The 15,924-nt window shown below is 37.3% G+C and overlaps 1 protein-coding gene across 1 annotated transcript in view; it reads left to right on the top strand.

Moving 5' to 3' along the window:
- eif2b3 (eukaryotic translation initiation factor 2B, subunit 3 gamma) overlaps nt 1-15,924 on the top strand; it is a 449,880-nt gene that overhangs the window by 123,051 nt on the left and 310,905 nt on the right. The window lies entirely within an intron of this gene.

Below are 15,924 nucleotides of genomic sequence, written 5' to 3'. Positions count from 1 at the left end.
TTAAAATGAAAAAAACAAAAGCAAATCAAAACAATTACACACCCTTGCTTTGCAGATTAAAGACAATACTGGGTGCACTCTTCTTGCCATATGTCACTCTCTGTTGGGTGCTTGTATTGTGATTTTTGAAATATTTATTTGTATTAAACCCATTGCTTATAAGCATGGACATAAAACAACAACAGATGGAAGTTGTGTAACAAGTCAACACGCATGGGACACTAAATCCGTTTAGCCTACTTCTTCACACCATCCTGTGTGGACTGTAAGAATTCAAACACTTCATGAGATCATTTTTCCAAAACTATGATTTCCACTGTCATTCTTGTTAAAGAATTATACTATCAATTAATTAATTACCTCGTAATTAATCAGAGCCCCACTTCCCTTTGTTTTTAATTGTGGTGGGAGGAGATACAGAAGGTTTTGATAAATCTCACATCTGAGGTTAGTGTGTACAGATAAAGTGATATTAATTATCTGCTTTTAATTGAAGCCACAGACATGCTGATAGATGATGACTACGACATATGATTGAATCAGAAGTGGATGTTTTCTCCTCATGAGCATTGCAAGAGCCTTAAGACACACAAAATATAGATAACTCAACTTGAGGAAGGCGTTACTTAATTTACAATCAGCACCTGGCAAAGTCACACCAGAGTGGAAAAATAAGGTGAGAGGGTAAGTGTTTTGGAGTGTGTCAGTGTTTGTGTGTAAGCACAGAGTGAGAGAAGAGAGAAAGAGAATTAGTTATAGATAAGACAGATAATACATTTTGTGATAGGCTTGTCACAACTGAGGTTAAATTGTGGTAACCAAGTCTCTAACCCTAACCCTAACCCTAATCCTAACCCTAACCCTTTTTCAAGGAAAACTCTTAATCCAGTGTTTTCTGAGACTTGAGGAGTCGATGAAAGAATGTGATTGCTTTCAGTTTGTGTCATAAATCCCACTTTTCAGTCTTCAGAGGTGGAAGAAGAGGAGGACTAGTCCTGTGAAGTGTCAGACTGATGGAGCAGACACACAGACTCCAGTGACAACACATCTGGACAAATCAAACTACTGAATGCTCCATCCTGTTGGTTACGTACTGCAAGTTGGGTAGTGTTTAGCTTTCACTCTGCCATTTTCAATGTGGCAGCCGCATTACAAACAATCTCATTTTACAGCTAAACAGTGAACTAAAGTATGTTTCTGAAAACATTTGAGATGAGAAATATTCAATACAGTAACAGAGTATTGATTCATATTTGATCAGCATGGCCAAGTTTGACAGTTTGATCTGAATTTTGTGAGCTGGGTGCATTGTGCTGGATGTACCTAATTTGCATAAAGTTGAGTTTGAATGGTGATTATGCAAATTCAGATACAGCGGTTGGCGTACTTACCATGATATATCCATCATGGAACGCGTGGCTGGATCTACTACTCTCCAAGCAACTGACATTTTAACACTGAGAGGGCACTTTCAGTTTATCTTTTAAGTAATTCTAAAACCAATGTTGCACATACATCTATATCATGAAGTTAAAGGTTATTGTTGATTAAGCCCAGACCTTCTTTTGGGCTTTCAGGCACATTCTAGTATAGCAGAAGAAAAGGGGGTCACTGGGTTTCCTGCACTTGTTTTAAAGGAACTGTGCAGTTATATCAGAAATGCTTTTGTTTGGTTTGGTGCCAAGATGGAGGAATGCTTTAATTAATTATTATTTATAACAGATATTCATTTCAGTTGTTAAACACTTTTTATTTATGCTCAGATTTTCTGCGAGAACAGCATTTTTCAGTGGCTGCTGGCCCAGTGAATAAACTGCAAAAACATAATATGATTTACATTCTAAAGCGTTCCTCGTTCTCACAACTACGAAGCAGTCTGAGGAGGGAAACAGGATCATCTGTAAATTTCTCTTCTCTCAGTGGGACAGTATTCAGAATGGTACAAATAGCCGGTGTGTGTGTGTGTGTATGTGTGGTAATGTAAAGGAATCCGAGATGTTTACTCTTATGTTTGTGTGTTTGAATTACAATCCATGTCTTTAGATCTCATTCTGGTGTATGTATTAGGATGCACTTGAAACAGTGTGTCTTTTGAAGATTTTGGTGTCAGTAAATTCTGCATTTTATATGTTATATTCCTTTTTGAATATTTAATTTTTTTGAGGCAGATATCAGGGTCGAAATCTTTAATTTCACTTAGAGCTGAAACTATTTATCACTTAATCAATTAGTTGATGGACAGAAGAATAATTAGCAACAGTTTTCATAACTCATTAATTGTATCATTCATTTTTTCAAGCAAAGATAGTGAAAAATACCAAATATTCTTTAGTAACAGCCTCTCAAGTGCAAGAATGATCTGCTTTTTTGTCATATCATTGTAAACTGAACATAGTTTTGATTAAACATGAGTTTTAGACTGCTGGAGACGTAATGTTGAGCTGGAAAGTTGGATGGGGATTTGTCTTCCTTATGTTGTGACATATACAGTAGATTAAATGATTAATTAAGTGACAAAATAATAGTCAGATGAATCAAGAATAAAGACAATGACTATTTGCAGACCTGATTTCAATGAGGTAATTGCATTTGGCCCTAAACAGAGTCACAAAATGAAACAATAAGGCATTTAAACCATGGCAGACCAGTAAACATTTATAGCAATCATATTTATAATGGTCAAGTGTGTTTTGAAAAGCACAAACTAAACTATTACTAAACTATATTTTGTGCTGCAGGGGGTATCAGATCAGAAAATGCATAACTGTAGCATATTGGAAGGTGAAAGGCTTCATACTGCATATAAGTATCAAATATGCACTAAAGACATTATGATATACAGTATATTGCATATGCATGTTGATTTCCCTCATGAAGTGGACAGACAGAGATGTGTGCCATTCACTCTTTCCAGCGATTAACAGTTTCATTTATTTAATCAACCTTCTTCACTGGAGGAAACTCAAGTGAAAATTATAGAGAAAAACAGCCCGGCCAGTAAAGCATGTCATTTCATCTCTCAGAGGGTGATTGAGACACCCTCAAAAGCAAACAGGACTTTGTTTTGTGGTTGTGTGGGGCATGTGTTTGAGTGAGTGTGCCGCAGGAGGTATGCTGCAAAAAAAAAAGAAAAAAAAATCCTCAGCAGCAGTTCAGAAAAGCAAAGCAAATGGGTACTTCTCCCCGTGTTCCATGTTGATAAAAAAGCCTTGATATTTTTCTTTTATTTACTTATGTCTCTGCTTGCTTGTGTGCCCCCTTTTTCTGTATTTATGTGCTTTTTTCCATGTGTACGTGTGTATGAAGGTGTATGTGTGTGCATGTGCCTTAAGTTTCCCTGCCGTGCCCCATTGTTCCATTAAGAGAGGGCTTTCAGGGCAGTGCTTGTTTGTTCTGTGAATATAAATGCTGACTTGCATTGCTAATTTACAATAACATCTACGTGCTTTAGCATACATGTATACACATACACACTGATTAGCCATAATGAATGGAGAAACTCACGAAGGAACATGGTGTTTCTGCTTGTGTACGTTTCAGTATGTGTTACGCAGTGAGTGGGAGAAATAAACACTTCTGCCATGTTAAAGGTGTTACCGCATGTGCGTCTTTACCAGCAAGCAATTTGCATTTCAAGTTCTTTCCAGGCAATGATGCACTCTTAAGTCAGCGAGAAAGCGATTCAAATATGTAATTGGTGTAATGCTAATTTAATCTCTCCCCTCTCTCGGACAGGTGAACAGTCAGAGAGACACTGGCGACAAGAGAAAAAAGCACACACAAAAAAGGTACTGTGCACACACACAAACAGAAACACACTCCTGTGTGTATAGAAGCATTAATGAACATGCATATTTTCCCTCTGGCTATAGTGTAATGTTCAATTTAATGGTCTAATGTTCCTTAATGACTGTTTTATGTGCATGGGCTTATTGTGCATCTATCAACCAGAAGCACATCTAATCAGACAATTAGCCCTCATCTTGGGCTAATTTCATGTATGTATTCATCACCACAACTTGCTTTCTAATAGGAACAAAAATGGATTGTCACTGCACTCATGGTAGACACACACACACACACACACACACACACACACACACACACACACACACACACACACACACACACACACACACACACACACACACACACACACACACACACACACACACACACACACATGCACACTTCACACCTTTATCTATTTTTAAGCCCCTAAGTGTGGACTGGGGTCACTTAATGTGTTTACATGCAGGCTTTAAATGGACTGTTTTCAGTAAACAGTCAATGTCAGTAAAAAAGTCAGCGTGTGCCAACGGTGAACATGCATATACACAACATTTTTCTACCTGATTAGTGATTACTGATTACTGATCAGTATTAATTTCTGTTGTCCAATCACTATTAGTCACAAAGAAAGACACAAAACAAAACAAATGCAGATGATGAATCAAGTAAGACCATCTACAGTCCTCCACTCAGCACAAAGCTGGCACACAAACAGTTATTGCCTCTTCCTTTTTGCTGTAAGCAAGTTTTATTTCTTTTCTTTTCTTTTTTTAGTATAGTTTTTTGATGTTTTTGTTATTTGTTGTTATTTTTTTCTTGTGCAATACATTTTAACATCACAAATGATATGTGTGTTTCCATAATTTAATTTGAAAGTATGCTGCACTGCTCTCACTAATTACACATGAGTTAAACAGCAAGGGTATCTTCATCACTTAATTAAATTTTAAAGCACAGCCCTAACAACCTGACCTACTGTGCTTATTTACACACTGGACTAGTCAGTTGTTCCAAGTGGATTCCAGGTTTGAACTCTAAAATCAGGTGGATCAGGTGTTGCCAGGATGTTGAGCTTCTGAGCTTGTATACCCCAAACACCATTTTCTGTGGTTTATAAAAATAATGCTTGTAGTTACATAAACAGGATTAAGATGAGGAGCTCTCAGTTTAGACTCCATGACTCTTCTTGCAGTCTTTGCAGTAGCAGCATTATTGTGTGCATATTTAGTAATTAGCTCGGCATAATTTAATGCCACCTTTCACTCCGTGAATAGTAATTTAAAAAAAAGGCAACAGACAATAAAATACGATTTGTTCTATTACAAGTTGCTATACAAAGTCACATATTTGTGATTACATGTTTTTTTTATTTAGAAAAACTATAGCTTCTGAAGTCTCACAGTTGTTTATTCTAAACCAGTCGGAACCGCTTTTACTGATAAAACCAATATACTGTCATTTCAGTAACATCTGCCCTTATGTGCACTGGTTTGCAAGTTACTTGGAGGTGAGAACCACAGCCATGATAGTCAGTTGTGATATCAAGACCACAGAATAATTGTGAAATCAAACATTTTCAACAATGAATGCAGTGAAGAACACTGTAGCATACTCATTAAAACACTTGTGTAAGCACCAGTGTCTCCACCTGGTCGACACTAACATCAGGTTTTTATGGTCAATTTTAAGGATTTGGTTACACAACAAAGGTGTCACATCCCCCATTAATACAGAAATGCTGTTTATGTCCAGAGTTGTGGAGTTTTTATAGATGGAATGAAAATGTATTAAGTGCAACTGAAAGAGTAGTAGTAGTAGTTCAAAAAGGACAAAGTGATGGCCCATAAATCTCTAACATGTTGTTTTAATTAAAGGTAACGGTATACATTTACAAATTCAACTTCAATGACAAAATTAAATATGTCGACACACAACATTTAAGACATTTATGGAGATATGTGTCATTTTAGTGAAGACCATCCCATAAAACATTTTCAAACAAATTTGAAGGTGGCATAAATTGTGGATTCTGTAAACCTGGCGTGATTTAAGACCCTTTCTAGGGATGCTCTAACATCCCTAAATTTGATCTCAGCACCCCTAAAAATAAATAATAAACCCACCATAGTCTCTAAAAATTGTGTGGGAAACACTGAATTATTATTAATTATTATTTATTATTGTTTTTTGTTTTTGTTAAACACTTGCAGGGCATTGAATGTCAATTTCTCATTAGGAGCTGAGCCCCTCTAAAGGTCTGATCCTATTCCTACAATCGCCCCTGCTGTAAACCAACAGTCATACTGCAAATCTATAAATCAATACGGGTCAAGGTCACAAGAGCAATAACTTTTCTTTAAATGACCCAAAGAAGACCAAACTTTGAAAAGGCTGTGCCCCTGTGCACAATTTGCTCAATTCTCTCATTTCCGACACTGTCCTTTTCAAATGCTCAATGCCTGTACCTGCAGAGTGAGACAGATGACGGCACTACATCTAATGGACATTTCTTTTAGTGTGCGTCCATAAATATGTGAGTTTGTTGTGTTCTGTTAGAGTTTATACGTCGCTATGAGACCTAGCTGCCAGGTTGTCACATGCTGCAATAATTTATGAATGTTAAGTTATTGTATCATGCTGGTTAATGATGCTGTACGATCCCATTTGCTTTAAAAAAAAAAAAATTCGGCCAACATTTTTTTACTCAGTAATGGATGTGATTTAAAATGTAGCGAAGTACAATACTTCACACAAAACATACTTAAGTAAAAGTAAAATTACAGATTTTTAAAACTACTTTAAAAAGTACAAGTATACAAAAAACTACTCAATTACAGTAACGTGAGTAAATGTAATTTGTTACTTTCCACCTCTGGTGTTTGTGTGTGTGTGTGTGTGTGTGTGTGTGTGTGTGTGTGTGTGTGTGTGCAATGCTTTAATATGCTGGAGGCCCAGTGATTTCTTATGTAAGTGGTTTGATCCCAAATATATGAGGTTAACACTAAAAAGCACATCATAATGCAGTGGTGTGTCTCCAAATATATTCATAGATTTGTTTTCCATGGATGAGAATTGAGAATTGGAATGCACGAAGGAAGCTAGTGGGTGATAAAACATCTTCATCGTCTTAATGGGATACAGAGACTCGGAGAGAGAGAAAGGAGAGAGTCAGGGAGAGGAAGTGAAATGGAGGTGGAAAGAGAAAAGAAAGTGAAAAAGTGGAAGTGAAATGGCAACTGGCAGTTTTTGGTAACTGTGGCAGTTTTAATATTGACGCTTCTACTGATTAAACTATCTTATTACTCCTGCAGTCATTAAACACGAGAAGGCGGGCCACCCACAGCACCAGTCATGATTTGGAATTCACTACACTACTAAATACTAGGCGGTCAAGCATGCAGAAAGACATTTCTTTTAGAATGAACCAGTTTATTCTGACTGAAGTGTTCATGTCGAGCTTAGCTTCTGGTTATTAGTAGACCGAAAGGCTCTATGTAAACATACAGTGGCTATTGAAACAGGTGCAAGAGATAAAAAAGCAAATGAGACACGAATGAGAAGGTGAACCTCAGAACAAAAGAGAAACATTCAGATACACGTTCACATAAACACAGCGACTGAGGACCAAGAAGGACAAAGGGAGGCAATGAAAGAAAGGAGCAGCATTAGCAGAGTGGAGACAGGAGGTGAGAGTGACAGCAGTGGAAGCCTTTGATCTCAAGTTTCTAATCAATGGGGATTATAGTGCGTGTGCCTGTGTCAGTCTTGATTATGGCAACAGCACCAGGAGACACCGGTGCATCCAGAAGAGTAGTAGACAAACAAGGCTCCTTATTCTGAGGATATCTTCTGCACAACTTTGTTTAAATGCATCTGAACTGTGTAAAAGGAATCAGAAATTCAACCTGGAGATGAGTTCAGCATCCAGAGTAACGTTTAGATATTCTTTAAAGACCGTACTGTCACACATAGTACACGAAGGGCAACATGGTGACTGTAAAATTTGGTGGGGTATTTTAAGTGGAGGAACATCTTCACCATAGGGAATAAATGGCACAGGACAACACTGGAGTAAATGACACGAGAAATAATAATGTTACATAAGACTATGAAATGTAGCGTACAGACAGAGAGACCCTGGAGAACTACTTTAAAACCTTTAAACATGAAAGTCTTTCAACTTGCACTGACAGCATTCAGATTTCACCATATACATCTGGGGAGTTAAAATGTCAGGATTTCACTGACATTTGCCTTAGACACCTTTTGGAATATGATGGATTATGCATTTGTCACTGTTTTCTCTACTCTTTTGTCATAACACAACATTGCAAAGCATGGCATTCACTGCTTTCATTCTTTTTTGACTTGTTATGGTGGGGTTGTGCAATACGATGAAATCATGACCATATTTCACTAAATACCAGGTTAAAATAGTGAATTGACGTGCTAAATCTGTTTATCCTCATCCCACCCCACCACTGACACACAGAAAAAAGAAAAAAAAAACAAACATGCATGTATTTATTATTAAGGAAATTAATTATAAGCAAAACTATTTTAAATAATTGAAATAATTCTAAATAGTAAATATTATATGATATGCTGAAAAATCATGTGCTGATTGTGCTAAATTATGAAAGACTATTAGTTATTGTATCATACTTTACTTTGTATTAAGATAATAGTAGTATGAAATAAATTTACAGGGAACAGAAATGTCACAGCAGCAAAAGGAAGAACAAAAACAGATGCATAGTATAGATATATATGCAACCTTACATCATGTGCGCATCTATACAGCTAAAATTAAGCACTGAGAAACAAAAATACACTGTACTGTTTACACTTTTAAAAATAGACACCACAAAGTGTATTGAGACACAAAATACCACAGGGACAGAACGGTATGTTGAAGGACGGTAAAATCAGGTGTTAGCATGTGATTTGATGGATGACTTGGTGTTTTCAGTTAAAGATTATGTTCTCTGAAGTGTAACCAATTAAATCTTTTAAAAAACAGTTTTTTCTTTTTTTTGGCAACCATATTGACACCTGTGGTGTAATTCCACTATCTTGTAAAACAATGTTTAGGTTTAAAGTAAGGTAACCTGCTGAAATTTAAGCAGAATATGTATTAATACACAACAATCTATGGCATTCACTTGTTCATGAATCTGACCAAACTAGTCAAAGATTCATGCCAAAGAAATGTTTTATTAACTCTTGGAAACAAGAGCTGTCATTGAAATTAGACATTTTATTTATATTTGTTCCCTTACTGGTGAAACTTTTTTTTTTTATTGTGTGTTTGTTCTGTTAAGACCATTGTGCTGTAACAGTCAAAGCAGTCCGTCACTGTGAAAGGTTCCCCACTAATGAACTGGACCTTTGTATCTCCTCCTCACCAGGCTATTCCTGGAACTGATAGCATCACAGTCTGATGTCCTAGTACAGAGATGTGGCAGAGATAACACATTCAGTCTGACCTTACCTCTCTCTATACTGGAAGCCTTGCCAATTTGACCCTTTGTCAGTTCCATCAATACTCAGTGTCTTCACAGTTTACTTGAACTTTTCTTTAAAGTACAGTGTTTTATGTAGTAAGAAGTATTATTGCATAAAAATGACAGATATATCCCCCATTACTACACAAGAGAGCTTAATAACATTGACGCTTTATAAGCTCTGCTTTGGTGTCTTTATTCATGGTTTCCTTCCTGCCTTGGAATTAGAAATTTGAATGTTTCTTGATTGCATTTAAAGAAATCCAAAATTGAAAGTTAACATGAAAAAATCCTTCGCTCATATCCTTTATGGTACTAATTGATCAAACAGATTAAAGAAGGTGATGGCAGACATCTGACAGAACACAACTAGTACCTTTTAAGCAAAACCAAAAACGACATCAAAACAAGTTGCAGCAAAGCACGCTAGTTCTACATTTCAAAGGGCAGTCAAACCAACAAAAACTTGATGCAGACAAACTGCAGTTCATGAGTCCTTAAAGAAAGTTTGGCTTGATCGCATCAGACAGGTTGTTCAAAGAGGCTGCAGAGGTCCCGATGGAGAGAGTTTGATAATCCTTAGTTGTCTGTCTAGACTATGAAATGACCAGACCACCACTGCCAGAGGATGCGAAGCTGTGCTTGGGCTCATAAGGGCTTAAAAGCTCAGATACAGCTAAGCTCGTCCAAGACATGTCTTTAAGGTAATGAATAAAAAGTCTAGATGAGTCTTTTATTGCACTGGTAGCCAATGAAGTCAGGCAAAGGCCAGTCTTTCATATGGGCAAGGGATCTGACAATCTTGGGTTAATCCACCATTACAGATCAATAAATTCTTGATATTTTTAAGCAGAAATGTAGTAAATCCAACAGCTTCTTTAAACAAGAATGAAACAGTTACCACAGATTTCTATATGAAGATGGTCAGTAATGCCCCTCTGCCTACCCTCATGTCAAGGGACTTGACCTATGAGATTGTCTACATTTCCTGGCTGAATCTCTCCATATCCCCTCAGCAATGAAAGTCTGACCAATTTCTCCTCAGCTTGATCGGTAATGAAAGGCCCGCCAATCTGTCCCAACAGTTTGAGCTTAATCAATAATTAAAAAAAAAAAAAAAGTCTTAAAAGTGTAATAGCTTGGTCAGTAATTCTGTCTTTTCATCTGTGACAGTGTGTTAATAAAAAGGTTGAAGTAGTTTGGTAGTTTCAGGGAAATTACCCAAAAAATGTCTGATAAACAAAACCTCTGATTCCAGCAAAAAATAAATACTGGTGTGTAGTTACTCATCTGTCTGTACTTCTACAAATACATATTTATTATCATTCCACTAAAAGTAGGTATTTCTCAAAGATTGAGAGCATTTTCCTTGCTGCTTTATCAGAACACCTTTTTCCATCCTTTTCTGTTGCAAAAAGGTATTGAAAGATAAGGCAGAGTACGTGAGTATTGTAGAAGGTAACAAAAAGTGAGCATAAAGTTCACAAATAAAAATACAGGGACACAAACTGGCATGCTACACACAATAATTCCAAAAGTCATTGAAAAACATGTTTCAACATGACTGTAACTTGTCTGCGCAGTATGATTTATGATTTATAAGAGAATACCACATTTAGAAAGAAATTGCACTGAAGCAGGACAATGTCATCACAATAGTAGCCGATACCCATGATAATGGCAGTCAATAAAACATGATGTGGCGCAAGCTTTAAAATAACCACTTATTGTGGTTCTCTGCCATTGAGCTGTTTATTCGGTAATTGAATACAATCCCTACTGAGCTCTGGGAGCACTTCTTCCCTCATTGTCTTGGCATTGAACAGACAGCAGCAACAGAAGAACGTGTCAATCCTTTTGATCCTCAGTCGTTGCTTTATCATCTCCCCACAGCTTATGGTATTGGATTGTTGCTGCATTTTGTGTATCATTTCGACCCACCTTTATATCATAGAACAGAGAAAAAACGATAGTACAGGTGGGAGGAGGGTAACTTTTTCCTCACCTATTTACTATATATGAAAGGTAGAGGAGAATGTGCTGTCATTCCTGTCCCACAAGAAACAGAAGCCTTTGAAAGAGGAAGATGAAAGGACAGCAATGGCTTGCGTGAAAGGGAGGGAGAGAGACCAACAGACAACAGCAGGCAGAAATGGCGCAGGGAAGACAGACAGGGCTTTTTGAAGTTTTTTGTCCATTTTTTGTTTTAGGTGAAAAGGAGGGGGGTAGAGTGACAGCACTGGAAAGAAAGGGAGGGAAAGGGAGGCAGGTGACTGCAAGTGGATGTCAACCCCAGGCACTGACAGAACATTTGATGTGTTTTACTCCAGGTACTATATAGAGGAAAAAACAAACTGCAAAATGGTACTGAGTTCTTGTACTTTGTGTTTTGCTACTATAAAACACATAAGTAGACAAAAATACTAAATAATAAGTAAATGATTTTGAGGCATAATGCAGACAAAAAAGCAAAAAAAGAAGGAATAACATTTTCATTTTTTTCCGCACTCTGTATAGATCGTAATTCCTTTGCAAAGAATACACACACACACACACAAACATATATATGTATGTATATATATATATATATATATATATATATATATATATATATATATATATAGATAGATAGATAGATAGATAGATAGATAGATAGATAGATAGATAGATAGATAGATAGATAGATAGATAGATAGATAGATATGATTTTATTTTATTACATTTTATTTTATTATTTTTATAATTTTTGTCCATTTTAAAATGACCAGCGGGCAGCTCTGAAATGGAAAATGAGTTTGCTAAAAGCCATCTATTGTGTGATGACAGAGTAGAAGAGCATTGGGTATTCAGCTACAGCAGACAGTGGGAGAAAAAAAAAATCCATTCAATTCTTCCTGACTCATAGCTGTGTGAGCTCAAAAGGATTTACGCATTTACCCTTACTCTCTACATTTTTAACTGTCCTTTCACACTCTGTCATCTGGTCACTCTGTTTCTCTCTCACTCCTTAATGTTGTCTCGTGTCTGTTTTCTAGACTTCTCTTGTCTGTATTCATGGTCTCCCCTCTGGTAGCTTTTTCTCTCCCGCTTTCTCTCCAATGTTTGACTCAGAGCTTTTCTTCTTTGTAGTATTTCATTTTGTCTTTTTTGTTGTGTTTGTTCTATTTGTCAGAGTGTATCTGTAGTTATAGATTGTCACATTTTAAATGTTACTTACAAAAAATAAAATGTGCAATGAGACCAATCATTTTACTGTTGAGACTAAACCAGAGCTGTAGGCAGTCTGAGTTATTGCCAAATACAAAAGGGAGCCAAGTCAGAGTCAACATGGAGTTCAAATGGGTGGTCTCTTCCAAGACCAACCCTTGAGCTGGTATTTAAACATTCAAGTGAGTCATTCAAGTGTTAATTATTTTCTCTAGACTTATCTACAATATAAACCTTAAATGCAGTCAATTAGACTCAATCATTCGAGATTATGAAGTAATGCACAGTTTTACTGTACTAGTCTACCTACATTTGCAAACAAATGTTGGTGATTCTTCACCTGCATGCAATACAGGGTCTGATTTCAGCTCACTGTATAATTGGAAATTGCAGTAACTCATCCATGATTTAATCAACTTCCTGTAATTGGTTGCACTTGTCATTTTACACGAATCATCTTTCACTGATGAAGGCTGCAAGGATAAACATGTAAGATACTCATTGTGTACCTTTATCTTTCAAAATTAAACTGAACTGTAGTATAGACCAGGAGTTCAGCTAGAGTCCACGCTCACAGTTTGAGTGATGTCAGGTTGAAACAATATGATTCTTTTGTGTGTTTTATAAATTGTTTTAATGACAACAGAATTTAATGACCCATTTTATTTTATGAGTCAAAAGACATATCAGGCTGTTGGTATAATGACAGACAATAGTAGTTTAAATGTATTGTTATTTTTGTCTCTTTGGGGGATTTTTCAAATGAAAATGAATTGAAAAAAGCACCACCAAAAGTGTCACTTGTAATAATCAGTAATTAAATATCAATGACACATCAGTGTCTAAATTAACCAACTGCATCCATTTATTATTTGTTTTACCTCATAAATAAGTGTAAGCTATTCAAACCATTGAACCGCTAATACAAATATTTGAAACCTAAAATTTAAAATAATTTAAACCTCAAATGTTATAAAATAAATGGTTCCCAAATACTGTATTGGCTCAAATATGAGGGGACCCTGATTATAAGATAACCCCCCTTTTACAACTCCTGTTCTTGAAAAATTACTTTTTGAATGTAGCATACATCATAGTATAATTACATACTCTCACACTCTGTCCTACCAGGCTCTTTCAGTTTGCATTTATAAGACAACCTGTTTGTCTTTTTGAGCTCCTCATCATCTGTCACAGTGGTATTTGGCAGCTTGACATATTCTGTTTCTGCAGTACAGACGTTAGAAGATGCTTTTGACTCGATTTCACTGGTCATGAATTTATTTCCTCCATGGCAGAGAAACACATTACATGAGCCTTCAGAAACTCCTGAAGGTTAAACTTGACCTAACACTTTTAAGGCTGGCTGACTCTAATGTTATCATCATATACAGACTTTAAGACACTTACTAGCCTAGTCTACTCCATGTAGGGGTCAGTTTTACACCAGTATTTTATCCATTCAAAAACAATGGCTGATGTTATGAACATGTAATTTTCTAGTCCCTATATATAAGACAACCCCACTTTTTTAGACATATTTCCAGGAAAAACAAACAAACAAAAATGTCATATTCAGACCAACATGGTAAACTTTTTGAATGCATTTATTCCTGTAGTAGTCTCTTCTACTTGAGTCACTACCCAGGATTTGACATGTAATTTATGATCATAGCCTACCATGTGCTGTGCACATTTAAATGATGTGCTGTGGTGAAATGGATCATTTAAAACTGTGATTGGTTTATCACAATTTCAAAATCACCAACCCCAGGAACTTTAACCATTGTACAGATGTGAGGATACATGCACAGTACTCCACACTATTATACATTACACTATCACCTAAATGACGAATATGAACAATAACAGTTGAACCAATTTTCATACTTTTTAACTACATGTTATCTCAGTTCTAGCTGTGGACATTTGTTTACATCTTCTGTGATAAATTGGTCACAGTGTGCAGCATGGTGCAGGCAGTCATCAGCGGCCTGAGGTTGTATTATTTGCTGTTGAATGGAATCCATTTCTCAGTCCCATCTTTGCTCTGAAACAGCCCTGAGATGGAGGAAAAAGACTTGTGCAGCTCTCAGGTTGCAGGAGAAGCCAATGAACAGAGCCAAATGGTCCTGAAAGACAAGGCAATTTGGCCAGAGTGATGGGGATAATGAGAAAAGCATCGTAATGTTGCCAGAGTCCAATTTACAAGGTGGAGAGAGAGACAGAGAGAGCTAAAAAGAGAGGCAGGGACAGAAAAGGAATAAAGCAGGAGACGGGAGAGGGGGAGAGTGAGCGATCACCCCTGCAAGAAGGCCTGGTATTGGTTTTGTGTTCATGTTGAGGTGGCTGCACATTAACCTGTGCAAATGGAGGTTATGGCTTTACTTCCATAGGGTGAACATAGAGGGGATAACAGGGCTGCTGCCAGAAAGAGAGAGAGAGAGAGTAAGAAAGAAAGGAATGAACATAGCAAGGAGAAAAGTCAGTCTTTCCCTCTCTACTGTATGTGGCTTTCAACCTGAGAATCAGCCACAGATATGTCATTATACAGCAGTGGCAGGACAGATTTACTTTGCTGAGTCAAACAAAAAAGACTTTTAGGGATAAAGAAAATCCTTACTCAAAAGCGGGAAAAAGAAAACCCTGTCAGAGATATAAAAGGAGATGGGGGCAATGACAACCGGAGATAAAAATGAGAGCAGCAAATAAAAGAACAGAAAGATGGTGAATAAAATCATGAGGAAGCAAAGTGTGAATAAGGCAGAAAATTGTCCACTTGGCCATTCTCCTCTTTCCTGATTCCACATTATGACCTTGCAGAGCAGTGACAAGACAATGGATTTCAGTAGTTGGATGCTCTCTGGCCCCTGGTACCTTGTTTGGGCCTGCAGCATCTTAAACCAGAGGCAGCACTTGATGCCTCCCTTCACACTGACTGCTCACGATCACAGTATCTCTCTGACGGACTGTGTGACTGTGTGCCTCTGTGTCTTAGCAGTTGGGGAGGCACTGGAGATTACCATCGCAGCTGGATTACAGAAGGCGATCACTTCATAAACGTTTTCACTGTCCTCCTCTCGACTTCTAAAGGGATAGTGACAGTGAAACTGCTCCCAGGGCTGACTTATCTGTTCTCACTGAGCACCCGAGGGCCACAGGGAGGAAAGAGACCACATACACAGATTGAGACATATGTCTATGGGGTAGACAGCAGGCACTTAGTTGGGAGGCAACAGTCTAAAAAGCCCTGTGGCCACAGGAAGAGAGTGAACACACACACACACACACACACACACACACACACACACACACACACACAGACACACACACACACACACACACACACACACACACACACACACACACACACACACACACACACACACACACACACACACACACACACACACACACA

This window comes from Scomber scombrus, chromosome 11 (genome assembly GCF_963691925.1).
Source record: "Scomber scombrus chromosome 11, fScoSco1.1, whole genome shotgun sequence".
In the NCBI taxonomy this organism is placed as follows: Eukaryota; Metazoa; Chordata; class Actinopteri; order Scombriformes; family Scombridae; genus Scomber; species Scomber scombrus.
This window is presented reverse-complemented; position numbering and strand designations above follow the sequence as displayed.